The sequence below is a fragment of the Rattus norvegicus genome, chromosome 3, assembly GCF_021556685.1.
Source record: "Rattus norvegicus strain SHRSP/BbbUtx chromosome 3, alternate assembly SHRSP_T2T, whole genome shotgun sequence".
Taxonomy (NCBI): domain Eukaryota; kingdom Metazoa; phylum Chordata; class Mammalia; order Rodentia; family Muridae; genus Rattus; species Rattus norvegicus.
Genome location: NC_141536.1, coordinates 65,291,775 through 65,307,348, shown reverse-complemented (window position 1 = coordinate 65,307,348; position 15,574 = coordinate 65,291,775). Strand labels below are relative to the sequence as shown.

The window sequence follows — 15,574 nt, the reverse complement described above, 5'->3', positions numbered from 1 at the left end:
CTGAGCCCTGGAGCTGACTCTGGGCCAAGGCTCTCTGTACCCATATCTTGCTGGGAGAAAGCCATCATCATCATGATAGAGGACTGTAAGAAGGACATAAATAACACCCTTAAAGAACTTCAGGATTCTGCCCTGGTGGCTGGGGGTTGCAGACAAGGGCTATGGAGCAGGAGGAACAGCCAAATGGCGCTGCTGATCCTGACTGTCCCATGTTTTAAAACCTGGCTGGAAATTGTCTTTGAGAAAGGATCCCTTCCCACCCCTACCTCCCCTATGGCACAAACAGAAATAGAGGTGTGTGAAGCATTCCCAGACCCTGCCGCAAACTCAACACCAGCAACTTCTCTGAGACTGGGTCCAGATAAAAGTCCTTTCAAGACTGACTTCACTGGATCTATTCTACCAGGTCTTCTTGATCCTCCTATATCACTGTAAAGTGCTATTGGCGTGACTGCCTGCACCAACAGAAGACTCACCAGATCATCAGCACATCTGTTTCACCAAGCATCTTACCAGCAGAACACAGCCTCTGTGTGATTCTGCCTCCAGCTGATACTGGACGAAAAGAGCAACCGGCTTAGATTAGAGTCCTGGCTTTCCTTTGAAGGAGCTATTCTGTGATCTGTGCTGCTAGTAAGTGACTGACAGTCTTCTAGACTGGACTGGTCCCTGAGTACAAAGACTGAGTTGCAATTGAGTAAAGATTAAACTACAAGATCTTGAAGAACTGTATTAAGGTGCAAGCCAGGTTCAATATTCCAGTGTTGTTGAACAGACAAGTTGCTAAAGGAAACTGTAACGGGACTGATTGTTGCTCATTGCTTTCCTCTCTGTCATTGTTGCTTTTTGTTGTTACATTGTTTTGTGTTGTCTTTCTAAGCCTGATGTTCTCTGATAATTCACACTGCCCTGATTGTGGGCAGCAGTGGTCCCCTAGTTTAGAACTAGGCCACTGGTTGTATCAAACTGGACTTGTTGAAAATGAATGTTACCAAGTGGTTTTAGACTGTATTAACAGGGCTGATTATTGCCCTGAATGTTACCCTGACAATCTTGCTAATAGAAGCCTTGTTCTGCCTTGGTCTTTCCCACTTGAGTGGGCACCTCAAAATCTCACCAGGTGGACCTTTAAGAAAGCTTGCCATCCATTTCTTCTGGGCCCTCCACTGGTTAGAAAAAAGATACATGACTCCAGGGTAGCTGGGTTTAATCTTGCATTACAATTAAACTTGAGCAGAACAGACAAAACCTTAAACAAGAAATGTGGCCAAAGCAAAAGACTTCTGTAACAGAATCATGGAGACTCTCAAGGGCTTTGTGTTCATAGCCTAGTGGAGGAGAAGAATTAACTTGTTTCTATTTTCCTTCTCTTTTTTCTTTCTTAATTTTTTAAGGTGCTGGGGATTGGATCTGGGTGCCTTGTGCATGCTAGGCAAGTGCCCTTCCACTAAGTTAAAACCAATGCTCCCCCTTTCTTCTTTTTTTTTTTTGATATGATTGTTTATTTTGTTTCTGCTAATTATAAACAAGAGGCATTAGCAAATCTCTCCCATGTCATTAACACACGTGTTCATATTACTTTTCACAGAGATAGGCATTTTTCACAAAACAGTCTGGTCGATGGGTTAAGTTTACCTCATCTGCATCTCTATACAACTGTCACACTCACTGATGGCTTCTTCCCCTGTAGCCCTTGTTCTTGTATCTTGAGCTTCACACTAGACAACTCTCACATTTCTGGAAGCCTCTTGATGGTGTCATTCACCAGGTAATCCAAACACTCATGAGACCTTCTGTTCCCCCTAAGCAACTCAGATCCCAGCATCCCCACCTCTGCCTTTTACTCACTGACATGTTCACTCATCATTTATCATAGACGCATCCTCCCTTATCTTCTCCTGTATCCAGTTATCACAGATCTTTTCATATACCTCGATGTGATTAAATTACAAAGCATGAGAAGCAACTTTATCTTAGCAAAGGCTGACTTATATGATTGAAAATGCTGTTCTGGTCCTCTTCTACTTTGCTAACCCAGGTTTACCTATAAATCTGGGCAGTGATCTCTATCCACTAGTCGCAGGATATTAACTAAACACCCGCAGACTCTGTCCCTGCCCCGGATCATTGACATTGAGCTTTGGTCTGCACAAGTTTACCATAGCTTGCCTCACTGTCTTTACACATCAAAATCTTATCTCTCATTTAGTACTAATTTTAAACCCCTCATTTCAACAACTAATTTCTTTTTTTTTATTAACTTGAGTATTTCTTATATATATTTCGAGTGTTATTCCCTTTCTCGGTTTCCAGGCAAACATCCCCCTAATCCCTCCTCCTCCCCTTCTTTATGGGTGTTCCCCTCCCCATCCTCCCCCCATTGCCGCCCTCCCCCCAACAATCACGTTCACTGGGGGTTCAGTCTTAGCAGGACCCAGGGCTTCCCCTTCCACTGGTGCTCTTACTAGGATATTCATTGCTACCTATGAGGTCAGAGTCCTGGGTCAGTCCATGTATAGTCTTTAGGTAGTGGCTTAGTCCCTGGAAGCTCTGGTTGCTTGGCATTGTTGTACATATGGGGTCTCGAGCCCCTTCAAGCTCTTCCAGTTCTTTCTCTGATTCCTTCAACGGGGGTCCTATTCTCAGTTCAGTGGTTTGCTGCTGGCATTCGCCTCTGTATTTGCTGTATTCTGGCTGTGTCTCTCAGGAGCGATCTACATCTGGCTCCTGTCAGTCTGCACTTCTTTGCTTCATCCATCTTGTCTAATTGGATGGCTGTATATGTATGGGCCACATGTGGGGCAGGCTCTGAATGGGTGTTCCTTCTGTGTCTGTTTTAATCTTTGCCTCTCTATTCCCTGCCAAGGGTATTCTTGTTCCCCTTTTAAAGAAGGAGTGAAGCATTCACATTTTGATCATCCGTCTTGAGTTTCATTTGTTCTAGGCATCTAGGGTAATTCAAGCATTTGGGCTAATAGCCACTTATCAATGAGTGCATACCATGTATGTCTTTCTGTGATTGGGTTAGCTCACTCAGGATGATGTTTTCCAGTTCCAACCATTTGCCTACGAATTTCATAAAGTCGTTGTTTTTGATAGCTGAGTAATATTCCATTGTGTAGATGTACCACATTTTCTGTATCCATTCCTCTGTTGAAGGGCATCTGGGTTCTTTCCAGCTTCTGGCTATTATAAATAAGGTTGCAATGAACATAGTGGAGCACGTGTCTTTTTTATATGTTGGGGCATCTTTTGGGTATATGCCCAAGAGAGGTATAGCTGGATCCTCAGGCAGTTCAATGCTGACTCAGACTGCTGTCACTACTCTGTCAAGCGCTTAAATTTTTGGGTCTGCTTCTGTGGTCTATGCATATTTTAGCATAAATTTAGTTGAAATGGCAGCCAGTGTATTTACCTAGAACCAGACTAACCTATAGCCCCTATAAATGATTTAGAACTACCTGGCCCCTCCTGAAAATTGCCACAGCCTAAGTATTAACAAAATAATGAGGTCCTAGCAGGGAGGCCCATGCTGTATGCCTCATTAACTGTTTTTCTGTCAGTACTTGTTATGAGAATGTGTTCTTGTAGCTGGATTCTAGGTTATTCTAATAAATTTTAATACACTACATTATTTTAATTTTCTCCTCTAATACACTGATCAATGATGAGAGAAATGTGTATGTACATGTAAATTTTTTTTCATATGGATAACCATTCTTTGACACTGTTCTATCCTCAGTGTTAGTATTTATAGTGTTGACAACTGGTCCTGTCACATACTATTTGGCAATACCTACTCAGGTTACAAAAGATGTGTTAATGCTGCCAGTTTACAATTACTCATCTCTACATAACCAAAGACTGTCTTGTCCTGTGGTGACAGAACTCAAGTGACCTCCCATGGAAGTAGAATTTATAACAGACTTAAATCTTGAATCCATATAATTTAAGAATGGTCTAGTGAATGCTCTGTCTTAGACATAAGAATGTGTTGCTGAATCACATGGTGGCTCACAACCATCTGTAATGGGATCTGATGCCCTCTCCTGGTGTGTCTGAAGAGAGATACAGTGTATTCACATACATAAAACAAAGAAAAAATTTAAAAAAAAAAAGAATGTGTTGCTGAACATTGGCCACATTCTAGTATTCTGTTCATGGGATCAGATTTGGAGTTAAGCAACTTAGACAAAGTTCCTGGAAACATCCGAGAAGCCACTGAACATTTTAAAATTTTCACGTAAGATTCCAGGTGATCCAGTGCCTGTGTAGAAGCAGAAATGTCAAGGACCCAGGTTCTTCTCTTTCCTCTCTAGGGTCTTTATGGTGTCTGTTCTCATGATAACTTTTAAATGGTTCCGTATGGTATCCTGTGTCAGATATTTCCATCGCCACCAGAAGCAGGGGGACCTGGCTTGCTTTCTTAAAAGTCTTAATTTGGAAATAAAATCTTTTTGAAGTGACAAAAGGAAAAAGAACTTCAAGAAAACACAGGTGAACAAGTAGAAGCCCTTAAACAGGAAACATAAAAATTCCTTTAAAAATTAGAGGAAAACACAACCAAACAGTTGAAGGAACTGAACAAAACCATCCAAGATCTAAAAATGGAAATATAAACAATAAAGAAATCACAAAGGGAGAGAACCCTAGAGATAGAAAACCTAGGAAAGCGATCAGGAGTCATAGACACAACCATCACGAACAGAATACAAGAGATAGAAGAGAGAATCTCGGGGGCAAAAGATACCATAGAAAACATTCACGCAACCATCAAAGAAAATGTAAAATGCAACAAGATCCTAGCCCAAAACATCCAGAAAATCCAGGACATAATGAGAAGATCAAACCTAAGGATAATAGGTATAGAAGAGAGTGAAGATTCCTAACCTAAAGGGCCAGTAAATATCCTCAACAAAATCATAGAAGAAAACTTCCCTAACCTAAAGAAAGACATGCCAATAAACATACAAGAAGCCTAGGGAGCTCCAAATAGATTGGACCAAAAAATAAATTCCTCTTGTCACATAGTAGTCAAAATATAAAATGTACAAACAAAAGAAGAATATTAAAAGCAGTAAGGGAAAAAAGTCAAATAACATATAAAGGCAGACCTATCAGAATTATGCCAGAGACCATGAAAGCCAGAAGATCCTGGGCAGATGTTATACAGATTCTAAGAGAACACAAATGCCAGGCCAGGCTATGATATCCAGCAAAACTCTAAAATAAAATAGATGGAGAAACCAAGATATTCCATAACAAAATCAAATTTACATAATATCTTTCTAAAAATTCAGCCCTACAAAGGATAATAGATGGACAACTCTAACACAAGGACAGAAACTACATCCTAGAAAAAGCAAGAAAGTAATCTCCTAGCAACAGAACCAATAGAAGAGAGACAGACAAACATAATTCCATCTCTAAGAGCAAAAGTAACAGGAAACAACAATCACTATTACTTAATATCTCTTAACATCAATGGATTCAATTACCCAAGGAAAAGACATAGACTACTTATAGAGGACCCAGCATTTTGCCACATACAGAAAACACACCTCTGTCTCAAAGACAGGTACTACCTCAGAGTAAAAGGCTGGAAAACAATGTTTCAAGCAAATGGTTTGAAGAAACAAACTGGAGTAGCCATTCTAATATTGAATAAAATCTACTTTCAACAAAAAGTTATCAAAATGATAAGGAAGGATACTTCATATTCCTCAAAGGAAAAATCCAACCAGATGAACTCTCAGTCCTGAATATCTATTCTCTAAATACAAGGGCACCGACAGTCATAAAAGAAACCTTACTAAAGCTCAAAACACACATTGCACCTCACACAATAATAGTAGGAGATTTCAACACCCCACTCTCATCAATGGACAGGTCATGGAAACAGAAATTAAACAGAGACATAGACAGACTAAGAGAAGTCATGAACCAAATGGATTTAACAGATATTTATTTAAAATTTCATCCTAAAACAAAAGAATGCACCTTCTTTTCAGCACCTCATGGTACCATCTCCAAAATTGACCATATAATCAGTCACAAAAGAAGCTTCAACAAATACAAGAAGAATGAAATAATCCCAGCATCCTATCAGCTCAGCACAAACTGAGGCTGGTCTTTCATAACAACAATAATGACAGAAAGTCCACATATACATGGAAGTTGAACAATTCAATGACAACTTTGTCAAGAAGGAAATAAAGAAAGAAATTAAAGTCTTCATAGAATTTAATAAAAATGAAGGCTCAATATACCCAAACTTATGGGACACAATGAAAGCTGTGCTAAGAGGAAAACTCATAGCTCTAGGTACCTCCAAAAGAAAACTGGAGAGAGCATACACTAGCAGCTTGACAGCACACCTAAAAGCTCTAGAACAAAAACAAGTAAATACACTCAAGACGAGTAGAAGGCAGGAAATAATCAAACACAGGGCTGAAATAAACCAAGTAAAATTAAAACAAACAAAACAAAAAACAAAAAATACAAAAACAAAAACAAAGAATCAACAAAACCAGAAGCTGGTTCTTTGAGAAAATCAACAAGATAGATAAACCCTTAACCCGACTAACCAGAGCGCACAGAGAGGTTATCCAAATTAACAAAATCAGAAATGAAAAGGGAGACATAACAACAGAATCTGAGGATATTCAGAAAATCATCAGATCCTACTACAAATGCCTATATTCAACAAAACTGGAAAATCTGGACGAAATGACCAATTTTATAGACAGATACCAGGTAACAAACTTAAATCAGGATCAGACAAATCATCAGAACAATTCCATAACTCCTAAAGAAATAGAAGCAGTTATTAAAAATCTCCCAACCCCCCCCAAAAAAAAATACCAGGACCACATGGGTTTAGTGCAGAATTCTCTCACGCCTTCATAGAAGACCTCATATCAAATTACTTCTGTGAAACCACAATTATGCTTATACCTAAGCCACACACAAAGACCCAACAAAGAGAACTAGACCAATTTCTCTTCTGAATATCGGCACAAAAATAATAAAATTCTTGCAAACCAAATCAAAGAACACGTCAAAACAATCATCCATCATAATCAAGTAGGCTTCATCCCAGGTATGCAGGGATGGTTCAATATACCAAAATCCATCAACATAATCCACTATATAAACAAACTCAAAGAAAATAACGACATGATTATCTCATTAGATGCTGAGAAAGCATTTGACAAAATTCACCACACTTTCATTTTAAAAGTCTTAGAAAGCTCAGCAATTAAAGGCCTATACTTCTAGGGGAATCACCATCCCTGACCTCAAGCAGTATTACAGAGCAATAGTGATAAAAATTTCATGGTATTAGTACGGAGACAGACAGGTAGATCAATGAACTAGAATCAAATACCCACAAATAAACTCACACATCCACGTTAACTTGATCTTTGACAAAGGATCTAAAACCATCCAGTGAAAAAAATAGCATTTTCAACAAATTGTGCTGGTTTAACTGATGGACACCATGTAGAAAATGCAAATAGATCCATACTTATTGCCCTGTACAGCACTCAAGTCCAAGTGGATCAAGGACCTTCACATAAAACCAGATACACTCAAACTAATACAAGAAAATCTGGGGAAGTGCCTCAAATACGTGGGCACTGGGGAAAATTTCCTGAAAAAAATGCCAATGTCTTATGCTCTAAGATCAAGAATCAACAAATGGGACTTCATAAAATTGCCAAGGTTCTGTAGGGCAAAGGACACTGTCATTAGGACAAAACAGCAACAAACATATGGTGAAAGGTGTTTACCAATCCTCCATCCAATAGAGATCTAATATCCAATATATACCAAGAACTCAAGAAGTTAGACTCTAGATAATCAAATAACCTTATTAAAAATTGGGATATAGAGCTAAACAAATCATTCTCAGCTGAGGAATATTGAATGGCTGAGAAGTACCTAAAGAAATATTCAACATCCTTATTTATAAGGGAAATACAAATCAAAACAACCCCGATATTCCACCTCACACCAGTCAGAATGGCTAAGATCAAAAATTCAGGTGACAGTAGATGCTAGCGAGGATGTGGAGAAAGAGAAACACTCCTCCATTGTTAGCGGTGCACTCTGGAAATCAGTCTGGCAGTTCCTCAGATAATTGGACATCATACTACCTGAGGACCCAGCTATACCATTCCTGGGAATATATCCAAAAGATGCTCCAACATATAACAAGGATACATGCCCCACTATGTTCATAGCAGCCTTATTTATAATAACGAGAAGCTGGAAAGAACCCAGATGTCCTTCAACAGAGGAATGGATACAGAAAATGTGGTACATTTGCACAATGGAGTGTTATTCAGCTCCAAATGTGAATGCTTCACTCCTTCTTTAAAAGGGGAACAAGAATACCCTTGGCAGGGAATAGAGAGGCAAAGATTAAAACAGAGACTGAAGGAATACCTTCAGAGCCTGCCCCACATGTGGCCCATACATATACAGCCACCCAATTAGACAAGATGGATGAAGCAAAGAAGTGCAGGCTGACAGGAGCCGGATGTAGATCGCTCCTGAGAGACACAGCCAGAATACAGCAAACACAGAGGCGAATGCCAGCAGCAAACCACTGAACTGAGAATAGGACCCCCGTTGAAGGAATCAGAGAAAGAACTGGAAGAGCTTGAAGGGGCTCGAGACCCCATATGTACAACAATGCCAAGCAACCAGAGCTTCCAGGGACTAAGTCACTACCTAAAGACTATACATGGACTGACCTTGGACTCTGACCTCATAGGTAGCAATGAATATCCTAGTAAGAGCACCAGTGGAAGGGGAAGCCATGGGTCCTGCTAAGACTGAACCCCCAGTGAACTAGACTGTTGGGGGGAGGGCGGCAATGGGGGGAGGGTGGGGAGGGGAACACCCATTAGGAAGGAGAGGGGGGAGGGGAATGTTTGCCCGGAAACCGGGAAAGGGAATAACACTCGAAATGTATATAAGAAATACTCAATTAATAAAAAATATTTAAAAAAAAAACAAAAAAAAGCAATGACTTCATGAAATTCATAGGCAAATGGATGGAACTAGAAAATATCATCTGGAGTGAGGTAACCCAATCACAAAAGGCCACACATGGTATGCACTCACTGATAAGTAGATATTAGCCCAAAAGCTCAGATTACCCAAGATACAATCCACAGACCACATGAAGCTCAAGAAGTAGAATGACCAATGTGTGGATGCTTTAGTCATTCTTAGAAAGGGGAATAGAAATATTCATAGGAGGAAATACAGAGACAAAGTTTGGAGCAGAGACTGAAGGAATGGCCATTCAGAGCCTGCCCCACCTGGGGAACCAGCACATATACATATATCCACCAAACCCAGACAATATTGCTGATGCCAAGAAGTGCATGCTGACAAAAGCCTGATATAGCTGTCTCCTGAGAGGCTCTGCCAGAGCATGACAAATACAGAGATGAATGCTCACAGACAACCATTGGACTGAGAATGGGGTCCCCATTGGAAGAGGTAAAGGAAGGATTAAAAGAGCTGAAGGGGTTTTCAACCCCATAAGAGCAACAATACCTACCAACCAGAGTTTCCTGGAATCAAACCACCATCCAAAGAGTACACATGTACAGACCCATGGCTCCAGCTGCTAATGTAGCAGAGAATGGCCTTGTTGGACATCAATGGAAGGAGAAGCCCTTGGTCTTGCCAAAGCTCGACAACCCCCCAACTCCCCAGGATAATAGAATGTCAGGGTGGGGAGACAGGTAGGGGTGTGTGAATGGGTGGGGGAACACCCTCAAAGAAGAAGGAGAAAAGGGACGGGATAGGGTGTTTATGGATGGGAAACTGGAAAGGAGATAACATTTAAAATGTAAATAAATATCTAATTAAAAATGGAAAAAAATTTAATTGATAATCGATATCTAATATAATAAAACTTGATTATGCTGATAATTTACTATGGAACTGATGAGATTCATTCTAGATGACTCAACATAGTTTCAACTTATTTTCATAAAATTCTCTAATCTCAGTATAATAAAGAAACCAATACTTGACTCTCAACAGATTCAGTTAGAGTCATATGTCTCTTTACCTGAATATCAAAATGATGGCAAAAGTAATACCCCATCACTGCTCCCTAACCTACTACTCTCTAATGACCTTTTTTTTTTATTCTACATTATTCCCAAACAGGTTCAACAAGCACTGAGAGATTATGTAGCAGCTTCTTCACAAACCTTTAAAGACAGGAGACCTAATTTAAACACCTAAACAAAAGACATAACTCCCCCAAACTATGTATTTTCATGAAAGAAATATAAAAATTTCCACAGGAAAAAGCACTGGTTTTTCTGACCTTACAGCCTATAGCTTTAAACACATGATTTAGTCCTTACATTTGTGTGTCATGCTAATTGATAAAGTAAAAGAGAATTTCATTTTTATTTTACGAATAATGGAATTTTATTTCTTGGAAGTCACAGATCAAGATACTAGGAAATATGTTGTCTGATGAAAGCCTGATTCCAGTTCACAGACCAGTGTCTTAAATAAATATTTCTCTTACTTTAGAATTTTGTACATATATATAATGTTCTTTGATCAAATCTACTTTACATCCCCTCCTCTTCAATTTCTATTCCCTTGTGTCTAAGAATGTTGAACATTTCTTTAAGTGCTTCTTGGTCCTTCAAGATTCCTCTGGTGAGAATTTTCTGTTTAGCTCTGAACCCCACTTTAATTGGATTATTTGGGTTGTTGGTGTCTCACTTCTTGAATTCTTTATATAGTTTTTAATATTAGCCCTCTGTCAGATGGAGGATTGGTAAAGATCCCTTTCCAATCTGTAGGCTGCCATTTTGTTCTATTGATAGTGTCCTTTGCCTTACAGAAACTCTGCAGTTTCATGAGGTCCCATTTATCAATTGTTGATCTTAGAGACTGGGCCATTGGTGTTGTGCTCAGGAAGTTATCTTTTGTACCAATATGTTCAAGGCTATTCCCCACTTTCTCTTCTTTTACAACAGAATGTATATCCAGTTTTATATTGAGGTCTTTGATCTACTTGGATTTGAGTTTTTTTTTACAAGGTGATAGATATGGATTATTTGCATTCTTCTCCATGCAGACATCTAGTTAGACCAGCACCATTTGTTAAAGTTTTTTTTTTCATTGTATGGTTTGCTTCATGGTCAAAAATCAAGTGTCCATAGATATATGGACTTATTCAAGGTCTTCAATATGATTCAATTAATCAATCTTTCTGTTCCTATGTGAATAGCATATAGTTTCTTATTACTAGTGTGTAGATTGATGCCATTATGTAAGTGAAGGCAGGTACAGGATAGTACAAGGCCTGTCATTAGACAAAAAAGAAGGATGGGCAGGAGAAAAATTTTAGAAAGGAGAGGCTGGAGCAAGGAGAGAGGAGCTGAGAGAATATGACAGCAGATCTTAAGCCTCTTCTCTGAGCATAGTTACAGGTAGTTATGACTATTCTTAAGGGATGGGTATGTACAGGATTTTGTGTTGTCTAGATGAGCAAATTATATCTTATCTATTGGGTCAGAGGATATGGTGTGGTCTGTTCTTTCATATGGTGTATGTTCAAGAGAGTGTATGGTGGCAGGACGCACAAGGCCCACCATGGAATTGGTATGTGTATGTCTGTTGTGGTAACAACCAGCCCTGGGAACTAGATGGGTAGAGAGATTGCTGCCTGAGTCAGAGAGTACTTGGGGGCAGCGTGGAGTCACTGAGATAAATTAGCTCTAGTCCCAATGGCCCGCTGGAGCCGGAACTAGAAAGAGCAAGACAGTCAGGGCAAGACAACAGTCAGGGCAAGACAGTCAGGGCAAGGCAGTCAGGGCAAGAGTCAGGGCAAGACAACAGTCAGGGCAAGACAGTCAGGGCAAGGCAGTCAGGTCAAGACGACAGTCAGGGCAAGACGACAGTCAGGGCAAGACAACAGTCAGGGCAAGACAGTCAGGGCAAGGCAGTCAGGGCAAGACAGTCAGGGCAAGACAGTCAGGGCAAGGCAGTCAGGGCAAAACAGTCAGGGCAAGGCAGTCAGGGCAAGACGACAGTCAGGGCAAGACAGTCAGGGCAAGACGACAGTCAGGGCAAGACAACAGTCAGGGCAAGACAGTCAGGGCAAGGCAGTCAGGGCAAGACAGTCAGGGCAAGATGACAGTCAGGGCAAGACAACAGTCAGGGCAAGACAGTCAGGGCAAGGCAGTCAGGGCAAGACAACAGTCAGGGCAAGACAACAGTCAGGGCAAGACAGTCAGGGCAAGGCAGTCAGGGCAAAACAGTCAGGGCAAGGCAGCAGGGCAAGACGACAGTCAGGGCAAGACAGTCAGGGCAAGACAGTCAGGTCAAGAGACTCAGGGCAAGGCAGTCAGGGCAAGGTAGTCAGGGCAAGGCAGTCAGGGCAAGACAACAGTCAGCAAGACGACAGTCAGGGCAAGACAGTCGGTCAGTGCAAACACAGGAACTGTTCTACCTTTTTTATTTTTACCACAACACTATTGCTTGAGGCCAGAGATGGTGATACCTCTGGAAGTTCTTTTATTGTTCAGGATCATTTTGGCTATCCTGAGTTTTTTGTCTTTCCACATGACATTGAGAATTGTTTTTTTTTTTTCAATCATTGATTGTGTTGGAATTCTGATGGCAATTGCATTGAATCTGTAGATTGAATTTGGTAAAATGGCCATTTTCACTCTTAGTCCTACCAATGCATGAGCATGAGAGATCTTTCTAGTACCCCATGATTTTTTCCCCTAATTTTAAGTGGTCGTCTTTTCAGCATCACTGCATGTGCTACATGATAACTGATGTGCATGCACACAGTAAATGCACAGTAGCATCTACTGAAGCATATGTAGCCTCTCAGAGACCCCATGTCTGAGAAACATTGATTCTACTTCCCGAGACAGCCATCAATTTCCAGTAGCTTCTCAGCGGGGATGGGGTTTCATCCATCTCATCCATGCTGGGATTTTGTCTTCCTTGATCTCATGCAGGTCTTATGCACGCTGTCGCAGCTGCTGTGAGTTCATGTGAGGAGTGGTACTATCCTTTCTAGAATCTACCGCAGCAATTTTACAGTAATCAGCCGCTTCCATTGGCTCTTACAATATATCCATCCCTCTTTCGTAATGATTCTTGAGCTTTGAGGGAGAGAAAAATGTAACACACGCATCCTATTTAGAACCAAACATTCCACTGTCTCTTATTCTCTGTGTGCTATTCTCTGTGTTAATCACCATCCATTGCCAAAGCAAGTGTGTCCACTGAGAGGTGAGAAAGTCTCTCATCCGGAGCCTGAGAGGAGGTGACAGTGAATTATTAATAAAAAATGTAATCATGTGATGTTTTATAAAACATGGTTATTTTGCTTGGAATCATAGAACAGTGATGGTTGGATTGTCATATGTGAAAATCCTTCAATGGACATTATTTCTTGGTTCAATGACTGTCTTTAAAATGTTAACCAAATTACCTGATCACATTGCCTTCTATTTTTAAAAACTAGAAAGGGTTTCTGTCATTAAAAAACAATTCCATCCAGACACATGAGTAAATTAATATTTAATTCTTTGACCATTAGAAACCCATAATGTCCACTGTAAAATTAATTTAAATATTTAATACATTTATAAGCAGATACCTTTGTTTAACTAAATATAACTATAATTAGACAAATGATTGTGTTTATCCAAATGAAATCTGAAAGCTTATTTTATGTCATTTAAACAATGAGTGCTATAACAAATATACTTTAATAGCCTCTAATTTCTATAAATTATGTAGTTAACTGAATGATATAATTCACTATCAGATTCAAAGTAGAGTGTTGAATATTGGATTTAGACAAATGTATAAAGAATTATGAAATATTTATAACGATTGTCCTTTTAACATTAAAATTATGTGAGTTCACAAATCATATCAACCTGGTGAAAAACAAGGTTTGTGTCTCACTACAGTGGGGAAAGACTGTAAAACCTCAGGCTACCATGTTCCATTAAGACGGGCAAGTGCTGGTAAGTGGTCTCAGTTTTATCTCTTCTAACTTGTTGAAAGTCTTTGCCTCTAAAATTAATACCAAGCTTGTAGTCTTCCTTCTGGCCTAGAATGATTTTATCACCTGTCATCACACCAGTGAGGGGTGATTTATACATTAAACCTTAATGCAAGTCATTTGTGTTCTTTTGCCCTGAGATGCAGGACCTAGAAGTTATAAAGCACACACTAAAAAAGCTGAGCCATCAGCAAGACATATTTGACTTGTGGTGGTTTAAAAATCTGAATGCTTACATTAAAATTTAAAATACTTTGGCATAAAAGCAATCTAGATATTCCTTGTTCCTGGGAGCAATAATAGGTTTGTTGATAATAGATATTTCAGCTATGAAACCCTTTTCTGCAGTAAGGCTTTAACTGTCTGTGGTATCCAATGTCTCTTGAATTTTTCATCTAATTTTAAGACTGGCATTTTAAGCTACCCTTCGCCTAACCCTTAAGGCTACAGTGACTTCATCCTGCCTCTTTATGTACTCACACCCTTCTGCCACAGCTTTATCCATCTGTGCTGTGTGACTTGGCTATAAGAAGCTAAGTCAGTTAGATAGAACAGAAGTTTTTTTTTTTTAAGACAGAAAGTACAAGGTCCAGATGCTGTCAGGTAGAGTGGTCTAGTGCAAGCCTACCCTCAGCTTTCTAGATGGCACCCTGAATGTCTGTTTCTCCAAAAGGAAGGAACACTTTATCTCACAATGATATAAGGTGATAGGCAGATGGAATTAGCTCTCCTACAAGACTTTTTAACATAGTAACTAACAGTAATCATGAAGGTGGACCCTCATAGTCTGATTATCTCCCAAAGATCAGATCATAATACTTTACTCTGGCAGTAAAATTTCAACATGAGTTTTGGTGGAGACAACACATTTAGACCATACTATCGCCTTATTCTTTCACCATGTGAAAAGGGGGAGCCTTCCCCTGCATGTGCTGAGTAGTTGACAGGCTTTATAAAGGGCAGTGAGGAATTGAATGAGTGAGGAAAATGAAGCAAAATTGCCTGCCGAGATACCACATTCTCTCATTACTAGTTTTCTTTTTGCTGTCAACCCAAAATAATTGGAACAGATTTATACAACTGTGTTGTGTTTATTGCAGGAAAGCCACTGTGACAACTCCTTCCGGAATCATCCTAGGAGTAGTACAACATCAAGTATAAAGAGATATTTGTTTTTCTGTGCTCATTTAGCTGCAAAATTCCTGGAACAGGGAACAATCTTTTATTTGATAATTACAGATAAATGTTTTTACTTAAGTGATAATGTGATATATTAGTTTTATTTTGAGTATGGAGATGAATTATAAATGAGCATTCATTTTCTTTATTTCAGTTATAATCTAAATAATACAACACATTATACAAGGAAGGTTATATGAGGTAAAACACAAAAAGGATAAAGTGAAGTTTCTGCTTCTCTCTACTACTTTGCCTTTAAGCTAGAATTTGCTGTTACTATTCTTATTAATGTTAATG

General features: G+C 39.5%; 1 pseudogene; it reads left to right on the top strand.

Annotated features, from left to right (window-relative positions):
• The first annotated feature begins 884 nt into the window (after window positions 1-884).
• Tor1aip2l1 (torsin 1A interacting protein 2 like 1) lies at window positions 885-1,289 on the top strand (annotated as a pseudogene).
• The last annotated feature ends 14,285 nt before the right edge of the window (window positions 1,290-15,574 follow it).